The sequence below is a fragment of the Vigna unguiculata genome, chromosome 2 (genome assembly GCF_037176805.1).
Source record: "Vigna unguiculata cultivar grain cowpea cultivar isolate G323 ecotype 2 chromosome 2, ASM3717680v1, whole genome shotgun sequence".
NCBI lineage: Eukaryota > Viridiplantae > Streptophyta > Magnoliopsida > Fabales > Fabaceae > Vigna > Vigna unguiculata.
Window position 1 is genome coordinate 21,268,012 of NC_140793.1, and position 9,639 is coordinate 21,277,650.

Sequence of the window (9,639 nt, forward strand, 5' to 3'; positions counted from 1 at the left end):
GAGTCTGACACGTGGCATGTTACTGGGTTGGCATGTGGACATTTAAAAAATAAAAAATTAAATAAAAAAAAAACACGAAGTGACACGTGACAATCATTGTTCATGGTCGTTAATCATTTAAACGGTATTAGCAAAAAAAGGATCAAATTGAACAAAATTAACGAAAATTAGGACCTATTTGAACAAAAAAGTAAAATTAGGACTAGTTTGACAAAACTTTACAAAAATTGGGGCCGAAAAGGTATTTTAACCTATATAGATGTATAAAAAACTGACGGAAAAACTATTTTGTCATATATTGGAGTTTATTTCATTAAAGAGAGGATTCTCTTTCTTCATGACTTAGGCCTCAAGCTCGTATCAAAGATTAACATCTTTGTGACAAATCTTCCTTAACTTATCAATCTTATTGATTGTGGTGTGTTTATTACCAGTTCTTATCAAAGAGTGACCTCTTTATGGAAAATCTTCATTTAGTTATCAATCTGCTAGATTGTGGTGTATCCCATTTTTGTCTAATTTTGCATTCTTTATTTGATTTTCTTCTTTATATTTCAGAAGCAATTCAAAGTCAAAAATGATCATAGTCTTTCTTGGATAAGATCCTATCAACTGTAAACACATCTCCAGTCATCCAACATTTGGTGTATGACTTCTCTAACACCCATTTGAAAAAAGATCAGGGAGACATTCCTTCTCGCTAGTTGGAAGAATCCAACCTTAGACAAGTATGATGACATGACAAATCTGAATGAGCATGTTGACACCTGTCACACAAGTTAGCCTATACACTTTGGAAGATGCAATTATGTAGGATCTTCCTAACATCCCTCAAATAGTTGTCTTTGGCTGGTTCATCTGCTTACCTTTGCAGTTGATCAATTGTTATGATACCTTGGTTACTAAGTTAAAGCATAATTTTTAACTAGTTGACCACACATCTGATGTCAATAACTCTTGTGAACATTAGACAAGAAAATAACAAATCATTACGTGTTTTTATAGAATGATCCAGACAAGTAACTCTTGATATAAAAAATCTCAGTCTCAAGGCAGTCTTGCATCATATGATCATAGTCTTAAATTCAAGTCCTTTCTTGGATAACCTAGCAAAAAAATAACAATCCACCTAAACGAACTAAAACAACAAATAACAACATTCATATAAATGAAAGAATTAAAAAAAATTTCGCAACCAAGTGAAAATAAAAAACTTCCAAATACAAAAGTTAATAAAAAAAATACATCATATAAATCTTGTAAAAACATGAAGGAATAATACTCAAATTTTATTTTAAAATTCAATGTAAAGAATAAAACAGTAAAATAAGTTTGTACAAATATAAAATTAATTAATTTCCAAATCAAAGTTGATCAAATATTTACTTTCCAAACATTATAGTAGACTTCTAAATCAAATCAAATTTTATTAATTATAATTACATACACCGTAAGTTAGGCAAAACAAACATGAATATCGACCCTAATGATATTTTGGTCATATATTTTATTCCATCCACAATTTTATTTTTTAAAATTCATAATTTAGTATTTTTTTCGTGAACGTTATGATTATTTTTTAGTTTAACTAAAAACCATAACTAATTTATTCTTCTAAAGCACTACCATAAAATAATTTAAGATAAAAAATTGAACATGTGTATAAAAATTACGAATTGAAGAAAAAAATAGAGATACTATAACTCTCTAGCACAAAGATACTGAAATAGAGATATTTCCTAATATATTTTATACATATATATACTCTTTTATTTTGTTGAAATTTACTCAGATTGTAAATATTTGTAAATTTCTCATCTTATTTCGAACTATTTACTATTCACACATAAAAAAAAAACAAATGTCATTTACATTTGTTTCCATAAAATTGAAGGAATTTGCATGCGAAAAAAAAAAAAGAGAAAATGAGTTTAGACGCCTACATATATAAGAAAAATGGTGAAAAAGACAAATCACCACCATATATATAATTACTCTCATACCTTAAGTTTTTATGCTCTTCCTTCCATTTATGCCCCTGTGGTGCATTTGAGAAAAAGAAAGCTCATCTACTGCATTTTAGAAATAATAATATTAATTATTATTATTATAATAATATCTATTATTATAATAATTTTATAATCAAGGAAAAAATAGTAATTTTTCATTTTTATCAATTGAAATATTTTTTTAATCTATCACACCTATTACATTATCTACTAACTTTCATAAATTTTCATTTAAAATTCCTTCATTTTTCATCATCTTTCTCATAATCCAAACAATTCCACTTTCACCTCACTTTCTCCTCAAATCCACTTCTCCAAATCCATTTTAAAAATAAATAGAACACTACAAAAAAAAAGTATTACCGATGACCACTATCCCTTAGTAATTATAAAAATCTGTCAGTAATCGTACTTTTTCAATGAATTACCAACAAACAAAAATTCGTCGATGAAAACGCAATAGGTAACACTTACCAAAAGATATCTAAATCTTTCAATAATTACTAATGAAAGTATCATTTGGTAATTACCGACGGACACATCTTTTGGTAATTATCGACATATGTATACTTCGGTAATTGTCATCAATAATATCATGCCTCACGTACGGGACCTTATCAACGGATTTATCCGTCGGTAAAATTCGTCGATAAATGAAATGTCAGTTTCTAGTGTAATAGGATGTATTCTCTACACTCAATCAAATCTTTCAATCTCACACAAACATACAATAAAACTTTAATTTTGTATATGTAAGGCACCAAGACAAATTTGCTAATTCCAAGCAATCCACATAAACATCAATTACAATACCAAACAAACATTAGTTAGAAAATGTCTATATAAATATAAGGGAAATCCAAACAAAGATCAATAAAAACATGTCTATAAGTAATGTATCCATACATAATAAAAAAACATGTAATAAGTGCATAAAAAGAAGTCCTAACAATCTACATAATCATTAGAATTATTTTATTTTTCTTGAGGGTGTTATTATTACTGTTGGGACGGTGTTGGGCTGAACTGATGTTGTTGAAGATGAGTCTAGGCATCAAGAGGGAGGAATTGTACATTGAATTAGGGAGATTTAATCCTCATGTGTTGCATCCAACACAATGAACAAGTGGATTGGATCTTTATGCTTTGTGATCACATGCTCAAAGCCAAGAGGCTCATGGATTTCAAGCCGCCCTATGTGGTTTTGGTGTCCAAGTTCATCGAGGACTTTGGTGTTGATGTAGAAGATGAGTTGGAAGAGTCAACTAGACTTTTGAACCAAACCTCCTATCAAAATCTGCACAAGATGGGATTTACCAAGGTGGGAAATATGTGGACAATTGATGGTATTGTAGTTCGTGGTACACATGACCATGAAGCTGAATCAAGTGGGGAAAATCAAGTGGAGAATGTTGACACAAATAGCCTGGATGATTTGTTACTTGAAGATGTGATGGAGGTACATGAAGTCATTGCCTTGGAACATGTTGGAACCATGCTTACATTGATGAAGATGTGAAGATTTGATGTTTCACGTGTTGATCAAGCCTTGTATATATGCTCTCAATCTAAATTAATCATGGGGAACACAAGCTTGAAGATTATAATTCATGTTATAGTCCATTTTGCATTAATTAGATGTATAGGGTCTTAATTGTGTCTTTTAATCTGTTGAAATATTTTTCAACATGTTAAATGATGTCTTTTAATCTGTTGAATGAGTTTATAATAGATTAAAATGTTTGCTACAATAGTCATAACTGTACATATTCAATTAGTTGATTTATTTTTTAATCGATTGATTTCACTTAAGTTAAGTAAAATCAACCAATTGATTTGAAAATCAACCTGTTGAATTTCTTAACAGTTTGACTATAAAAGCTGTATTTTTCGAAAAAGAGCAGAGAATACCATTTTTTAGCGTGAAAACTTTCTGGAATTTGTGGAACTCTCTCTTTCTTTCGTGATCATACAATGTGTAGTTGTTGAAGATTGATCTTGGATCATTCTTAGAACATTTTGCTTGGTGTTTGAAGCTTAGAGAATGTGGTTTTGGTAGGCAAGGTTGGGCTACCACTAATGTTTGATTTTTCTCAAGCTTTTAGATTATGCCTGGTGGTTTTCCAGGTTTGCAAGAGGTGTCTTGCTATGCTAGTGTGATTCTTGTGTGATTTAAGAGTCTTTGTTTGGTATTTTTACATATTTTGAAAGTGTGGTGATGTAAACTTTGTAAAGTTTTTGAAATAGTGCAAAGGTCAAGCTCAAGTTACCTTGACCAACTGGATGTAGCTCAGATTTGAGTGAACCAGTATAAAAATCTTGTGCATTGCTCTTTTCTCTAACCCTTCTCTCTTTTATTACACTTTAAAGTTTAAAGAATTTTGATTTGAATCATCGTTTTGACATTCTTGTGTGATCTGGTATTATTTATAGCATTGCTCATGTTTGTTTAACTCATTTGAACCTATCTTGATTGATCTTTCATACTGTTCTTGACTTAAATCACAAACTCACATTTGCATTTTCCTAGTTTTTCAGTTGACTATTTTTGTGATTTAATCTGTTGATTCTATCGGTATTGTATCTGTTTGATGAAATCAATCAACTATATCTGTTTTTGATCATTGAAAGTGTCCAATCCAGGAATGTTTACATTCATACTTCGTGGTTGATTTGATTCAATTGAAAACTGTTTTAGACTTTTAAAAGTCAACATATTGATTAACTAGCCAATTCAACCCTCCTTCTTGGCATTTCAACCATTTCAATACTTACATATAGTATACTAGCTTAGGATAAACTAGTATAGTTTAGTTATGGTAGGTAATAAGTGAGATTAGTTTTGTTAGAAAGTTAAATCTTACAAAAAATTTTAGACATGAAAATAGGTTTAATGTTGTTTTTTAGTATATTAGCCTAGTTTTGCATTAGTTTAGAATAATGTAGGCTAGTCCTAGTTAGCTAGAGTAGGATACTTAAGAACTGAATTGTAATAATTTATTTGACTTTTTTTTAGTTCTAGTAGTTTTAGAAGTGTTCTTGTTTTACTTATGTTAGTCTATCTTCGATTTTATAGTTCAATTTTGCAGTTTTTGTGTTTTGGTGTGTAGCTTTGATTTCTATTTTGTTTGGTTGTTTTAAAATCCTAGATATAGATTTAGATTCAATTTTTATAGTCACTTTTAGTAGTTGATTTAGTTTCAGCTTTAGAGCTAGGTTTAGGTTAGTTTAGATAGTTAACTTAGATAGTTGGTGAACCTCCACTTGACTTCCATATTCCACCTAAGTTACCTCACTTCCCTTTGGTTCTTGAGTATTTCTTGACTTGGTGGTTAATTTGAGAGATTTTTCAAGCTTGTGGCAGTTGGTGTTCCTATTATGCTGAAAGATATTTCAAGCCAATGGCATTGTTCTTTCTCTTTGTACAACCTTGATTTTTAGCTTTAATTATGGTGCTATAATTTGATTCTGACCTTGGTAGATTTAACTTCACAAAAATCCTTGATTTTTGTGTTGTGAAGGGAACTAAAGATAACTAGGTTGTGTGTAACATCCCTATTGGAAATTACTTACTTAAAATAAATAAATAAGATACAGAAACCAAACGACATAATCGTATTATTCCTAAACGCGGGAAAATTTAAAATATTTTTCAACACACCACAAGCTATTTAGTAAAAGTAATAAAGCTTGAACCTACCCGCTCATGGCACATCAACTCCTGATCCATGTTCGCATCAGTGCGTACAAACAACACACACAAACTGTACTAAACTCGCTTGGGCTAGAAGCCTTAGCTCAAGTGACATGCATGTCTCGCTTAAGCTAAGCTTTCTCGTCTGAGCGAGTGTGCTATAGTGGCTCACTGCGAAGCCTCGCTTAAGCGAGCCTCTTCTCGCTTGGGCGAGATCGCCCTTCGCCAAAAACCAAATCTCTCGCCTAGGCGGCGAGTTAAGCAAAACCACAAGACTTTTCACGATTTCTCGCTTAAGCGAGAACCTCTCGCCTGAGCGAGATGCTTGTCGCCCAAAATAGGACTCTCCGCCTGAGCGAGGTGCTCAAGCAGAACCACACAAAGGTCTCGCTTAGGCGAGATACGCTCGCCTGAGAGAGATACTCGAGTGCAACCAGTCTCGTGCTTCTGCTATTTTCGCCTAGGCGAGCCTTGCTCGCTTGAGCGAGAATAGCAGACGGACACCAAATTTTCCCCTTGTTCAGGCACACGGAAACCAAAATTTCATACCCAAAACACATTCCATCATTTCACTTAATTCACCATAGAGCATAAGCATTTTGAACATGATTTAGACCCTAAATTAACCATAAAAATTCGAGATTGAACCAAAACCCACACATAGTGCAGAAAACCCCACTATTTTCATACAAATCATAAAAAATTGCTCAAACAACATCAAAACAATTACACCTCTGAACCATACCATGTAGAGTACGAAAATTCATGATCAAACACAATCATACATGCATTTCAAAGTACATGAAAATTCACAATCATAAAGACATGCAAAAGAACTCCCCTAACTTGGTTTTCTCTGCTTAAAAGAAGAAAAGGTTGATAGTTCTTCTTGCTCCAAATTGGCTTCCTTTAGAGCTCTCCCAACTCAGCTCTCTTGATTCCCTCTAACTCTCTTTTCACCCAATTTCGTGTTCCTCACCACTCTCTAGGTTTCAGACTTCCAAAACCCTCATAATTACCCTATTTTCCCCTTTTATATGGTCCTAATTATGGTTAATGGAAAAAAAACGAAAAAAGGCTTTTTAATTGTCTATAATTGCCTTTCATACCCCATATTTCCCATTTTCTTGGTTGCCCATTGTCTTTAGGGTTTACCCATCCTTTCACATTCAATACAATTATATTAGCAAAAAAAAAAAATAATAAAGAAGTCAATTTCATTCTCCGCAAGATTTGAACACACAACCATTTAATCCCAAAGCAAGTGCTCAACCAATTCAATCAAGACATGTTTCGTGATAATCCCTAAAATTTTAGGATTTCATTATCACTACTCCCATTCAATACATATCATAACATAAAAAAATTCACCATTTACACAACATACCATTGGCATACATAGGACTCAAACCCAAGTTCTTTCACACAACCAAGTACTCTCAACCATATGAGCTAGTACTTTTCCACATCACAACAATCAACATCAAATGCCATAAAGGCTTATACCACCTACATTTATTAAATAATTATTTATTTAATTATTTAAATTTCTCGGGTCTTACATTGCGGAAGTTAATAGAACTCATTCAGTAGTGGGAGTAAAACTTATTGCGGTGGTATACAAAAGCTAATGCAGTTGTTGAAAAGGGTAGCTCTTGAAGGGTTGAAGTTGGAAAACTCAAAGGAAACCTGCCCTTGACAATGTAAGGTGAACAACAATTTCACAGAGGAGTCTAGAAACTTGAATTAGCTTACATAGTTGAGACTGACCTGCATTAGCCAGTAATCTTGGAAAAGGAAGAGGAAGTTTGACTTGCTACCTAGGTTTTCTAGAACTAGACTTAGGTAGTTAGTTAGGTATTTACATGTTTTTGATACTTGTGTTACCTATAATTAGTAGTTTTTCCAGTTTTAGAAGTTGAGTTGTAAGGAAGCCTATATAAGCCTAAACTAGAACTTCATTAGAGATTAATATCACAAGTCTCAATACATCTCATTTTTATAGAATCGTGAGTACTCTAGTACCCATTTTCTCTTCGTAGGAATGCTTGTTTGTGGTTCCTAAGCCATTTAGTTCTTACAAGTTATGTTCATTTGGACTTTTTTGCATCATCTACCTACAATGAATCTTTAAATGTGATACGACAATAAAAACTTATAGTAATATAAGGGGACAAGGGCAGGTTCAAAGGCAGGATCAATACTAGTCGGTCTTGTTTCCTTCTTGCATAAATATATAACTAAGTTAGGGGACAATTGAGGGTGATTCAATTTAACACAATACTAATCCACAACAAAGTCAATGTTGTCGAAGTTTATTATTTTCCAAAACAAATGTCTTTATAATGCAAGACTTTCAATTTCAAACAATTTGAGATCCCAATTTGGCTAACTAATTGTCATATGGATATGTTTGATAAAGTGAGAAAACTTGTGAAAATGGGAAAATTTTACTTCAACCAAATACATGGCAACATATAGTACTTTTGAAATGTGAATATAATTGTTTACAAACAACACCTAAATTTTGTAAAAGCCACGTTGTGCCCTCCTCTCTAAAAGTCAAGAGACTTAAGTCTCCACTAAATTCCCTAAACTCAACTCTCAACTTGGAGTGGCAGGCCAACATATTGCACACATAATGCAACCCAACAAGCCTCAATGCTCCTTATCATATCTACCTTTCCTCTACACAACCATACTTTCATTAAAATTCAAGTTTGTAACACTAACCAAAAGAAAAACCCCATGTTGTCAAGGTATATATTGCACATATTGATTAGTTGCATCAATGATCACACAAAGTACTACGTCATGTTCTTACTTCCCTTATGCAAGTTTGAAAATAAAGACGACAAAAACCCCAGAATCTAAAACACCAAATAACTTACCTCAATTGCCGGTGAGGAGCAACGTCCCCAACGATAGTGTCCAGAGTTACCAAAGTCATCAACTGTAGTGTCCCCAACTGTAGCGTCTAGCGGAATCGTCACCACCATGGCATCCTTGTGTTGGCCCTTCCAATTAGTGATTTGGAATCAAGAAATGGTGTGAAACAATTTGAAGCATTCAATCCTAATTTTTTTCCGAATTGAATGGATGGATAAGTTTTCTCTACATGCGTTTGCCCCCTTTCAATTAGAAGTTGTCCTGGGATGAGATCACCAACAGGAGACACCACGACTAGTGAGACGAACGAAGGGAAGGTGAGCCGTGAAAGGAGGGTGAAAGAGGGTGAGCAGTGAAAGGTGGGTGATTCGTGAGTTACTGAAAATGCAAAGGAGGGAAGACTGAAACTTTCCTAAATTTTAATCATAATTAGACTATTACTAATGAATAAAACCCATCAGTAAGCACATATCATAGACGAAATTACAGACTAATTTCTTTAAAACAATACACAAATACTTTAACGACGATTTTACTAAAAAAAATATTCACTAGTAATATAAATAGAATAATTCATCAATTTTATTGACGAATCTGTTGGTAATTCGTATTTCTTGTAGTGCAAGTTTAAAGGAAATATACATAAAAAAGTTGATATTAATAAATTATGAAAATCCATTTAAAAATTATTATACTATCTTAAACTTAAAATTTTAGGATAATAAAATTATAAGTTTTTTTTTATATATTATTTCACTTTTTATTTATATTTAATAAAATACTCGATACTTATGCCTAAATTCTTTAACACACGAATGTGTTACAAATTTGATGTAAAATAATCTACCCATAAATAATTAGTTAATCTATTTAACTGGATTTGATTTTTTAAATAATATATTGACTTTGATTTTGATGATAAAAAAGAAGTGGTGATAAATCATTTCCCCCACAAATGAATTCAAGCCATCTTAATCCTCCTTTTTTGAAATTTAGAATAGCCAAAACTTAAATTCCATTTAAAGAACTAAGCATTTAAGAATGATG

The 9,639-nt window shown here is 32.3% G+C and overlaps 1 long non-coding RNA gene across 1 annotated transcript; it reads right to left on the minus strand.

Annotated features, from left to right (window-relative positions):
- Positions 1-564: 564 nt before the first annotated feature.
- LOC146888424 (uncharacterized) lies at positions 565-9,035 on the minus strand. The gene is made up of 3 exons (XR_014993084.1): positions 8,595-9,035; positions 2,004-2,072; positions 565-1,106 (listed from the first exon to the last, which is right to left on the minus strand). It is a non-coding gene; the product is annotated as an uncharacterized LOC146888424 (long non-coding RNA).
- Positions 9,036-9,639: the final 604 nt, after the last annotated feature.